Source organism: Tetrao urogallus, assembly GCF_951394365.1.
Source record: "Tetrao urogallus genome assembly, chromosome: 24".
In the NCBI taxonomy this organism is placed as follows: Eukaryota; Metazoa; Chordata; class Aves; order Galliformes; family Phasianidae; genus Tetrao; species Tetrao urogallus.
In genome coordinates this window covers 328,122-331,208 of record NC_136837.1, presented here as the reverse complement: position 1 = coordinate 331,208, position 3,087 = coordinate 328,122, and positions in this window count along the sequence as shown.

The window sequence follows — 3,087 nt, the reverse complement described above, 5'->3', positions numbered from 1 at the left end:
TCTGGATGCAGCTGTCTGCATGGAGCAGCCTCGCTGTTCCTCAGCCCTGCAGTATCTCCTGACATCCTGCTGCCAAGAAGGGACCCAGGGAAGCACGCTGCCCAGAGCCTGTCTGCACGCAGAAGGGCAGTGAGGAGGACAAGGATGCCTCATGCACCCCAGTATCATGCTCACGGAGCTGCCTGCTTTGTTCTAGGCTGCTTTGTGCCTGCTGCTGCAGCAGTCTTCTGCCCTCTCACTGCTTTTCCTGGGTTGGAGCCCACCGGTATGGCTGTCTGTGGGGGTGGGTGCTGGCCACAGTCTGGTGAGCACAGCGCAGTCCGTGCCTGGCTGTCACCTCGTGTGACCCTGCGGTCACAGAGCAGTGTTTGGTAGCTGGATCTGAGCTTGCAGGGGCGCAGCTTGCTGGGGGCTTTGGGGCACAGATGTGTGGGTTTCTTCCCTACTCAGCCTACGGCTGGATGGGGGATGCGGGAGGAGGGGGTGCCCCAAACATCAGTTTCCCATTCTTTGCTGTGGTTTTGCTTCAGTAGCTCTTCTTCCCCCCTGCAGAATGTGGGGACCCTGCGGTGTGCATGCAAACCCCTGCGGTGTGGTGCGTTATCCTGAGCAGGGGTGGGCTGCTCCTTCCTGCCCCTCCCGTGGCCCATCTGACTCTCACTTATTGGTATGTGCTTTCCAGGCTCTGATTTGCCTCTTCCGCAAAGCTGCCGCTCTGCCTCGCTGTGATCTCTCTCGATGATATCACAGAGCTGCGCTCCGCAAAGGGTCTAATTTGGTGCCTGGGCTGCAGCCTTTCTTCCTTCACATAAATGTTGTTTTTTGGTTTTCTGCATCTCTCCTTCTCTCCCTCATTCCCTTTAATTAGACTTCTTACTGCATGGAACAGTTTGCAGTTATATATGGAAAACAGCCTACACTTTCCCAGGAGCGGGGCATGTTGGGAAGGGAAGTGGCGAGCAGCCGGGGAGCGGTGTGTTTTTCCTCTTGCTGCTGCCGGCTTTGCTTTTTAACCCTTTGGGAGGGGGGCTCATAGCCCCCCCCTCAAAGCCCCTCTGTCTGCTCGGTGTCTGGAGTGGCGGAGCATGGATGTCTCTCTGTGTTCCCAGTGCTGGAGGTGCCCTGTGCTGAGATGCGCCCCATGTTTTGGGAAATGCTCTGCTCATCCTGTGGTGTATGCTAAGTGTTGTGTCTCCTGCCTCATTTTCTCCTGCTGTCATCAAGAGGGATTATTATTTTTTTTTTTAATTGTGGCTATTTTATTTTGTTTCTTGCGTGCACTTTCTCTTTCTGCTGAGGGTGTAGGCAGAAGCATTGCATCGTGCTGACACAGGTCAGTGCTGCAGCATTGCTCTGGTGGGATGGGGATAGGTCCCTCCGGCCTAGGATGCTGCAGGACCCCTGCTGTGGGTTCTGGGGGGGATGGGGTGCTCACAGCACTGCTGCTTATTCCTCTGCTCACAGGAGGAAGTGCCGGGGCCTATTTTAAACCCCCGGGGATGTTCAGGGTAGGAATCCCCTGTCCCTGTGTAATACTGCTAAAAATACCACGACTGTGCCCATGTGGCCCCAGCTGATCGCTCTCCTTCTCCGGGTGTTGTTTTGCCCGTGAGACACCCTCGTGCTCTGCAGGTCGGTGCCCGCCTGCCGCTTCTTGTTTTATTTTAAGTGGAGCTGTTAGCCTGTTCCCTGTGCAGGGCGATGGTGGGGCTGCCTCGGTTCCCCCAGCGGTGTGCGCTGCGGGGGAGCGGTGCTGCTCCGGGATGTTGCTGCATTGTGGGGAGCACTTGGGAAATGCAATGTGGGGAGCTCAGCTTTCTGAGTGCTGCTGTAGTTGGAGCCCAAACCTCAGCGGAGTCAGAGCTGTCTGCCTCTCACCACGAGGGAACTGCCTAACAGATGGATCTGGATGGGCAAAAAGCCACAGGAGTGAAGGGTTGCCCAACAGGCAGCCGGCTGGTGCCGTATCACCACGCGCGGTGCTGGGGCAGGAGGAACCTGTTCCCTGGTGCTGAGTGGGATGGAGAAGCAGAGGGCAAAGGCTGTCCTGCCCCATCCCTGTGCCCATGGGGCTGTGAAGCCCGGCGGTCCCAGAGCTGTGGGAGATGCTGCCCTGTGGTGGGGTTCCGGGTGCTGCTGGTGCAGGAGGGGCTGCTTCGTGTGCATTCCTGCGTTCCTCCACCAACCCTGCTGCCTGTGCTACCTTGTAAAGCACAAAAGAATAATGAGAGGAGCTCGGGTGACTTAGTGCAGGCGCCGGGAGAGAAATACCAAGGCCTTAGATGGAAACATTCCCCTTGACAGCTTGCCTGGAGACTCCCTCCGTTTTCTTTTTTCCACCCCCCTGAAATTCCTCTGCTCTGTGTCCTGCAGCTGCGGGGAAGCCCCATTGCGTGGGCACATTCCTGAGCCCCCAGCACAGGGCTCCTGGTCCCGCATGGATGTGCCATGCAGGAGCCCCACTCTGGGCACGGAGGATTTTGGGGAGCTGTGGTGGTGTCTGAGTGTGGTGCGCGCTGCTGCGGTGCGCCTGCTGCTCTTTTGCAAGGGCTGATTGCTGCCTTGGGCGTGTGGAAAAAAGTTTTCCTACCTTAGTTCACAAGAGGCAGTACAGGCATGAAGTGAGCAACGTTAATTAGTGGGCTGCTGGCAGCTGCTGGCTCCCTGTGGAGTGATGTGCAAGGTGAGCTGCCCTTCATCTGCGCTGGTCCTCCTTTCATCTCAGTGCAGTCCACCCCTGCTTCCCTCAGCCCTGTGGTGGGGAGAGGAAAAGGAAGATGTGCAGTGTTGTGGGCATGGGGTGCTGCTGCTGTGCCTGCTGGTGCCATGGCCATACAGCGTGTGTCTCCGTGGGGTGGCTGCTGCCCGTCTTCCATCTCCACAAGTGTGGGTTTTGTGGGTGTATTGGCAGGGATGCAGTCGTTGGAGATGGCTCATCCTGGGCTGCTTCAGATGTGGGAGGGCAGTGGGGCACTGTGTAGCTCCAGCCGCACGGTGCCATGGGGATGCAGCAGGGTGACAGCTCTGAGGGCTGTGAGTCCTGCCCTGTGCTTGCAGGCGATTTCTGTGTGCTGGGTGCTGCACGTG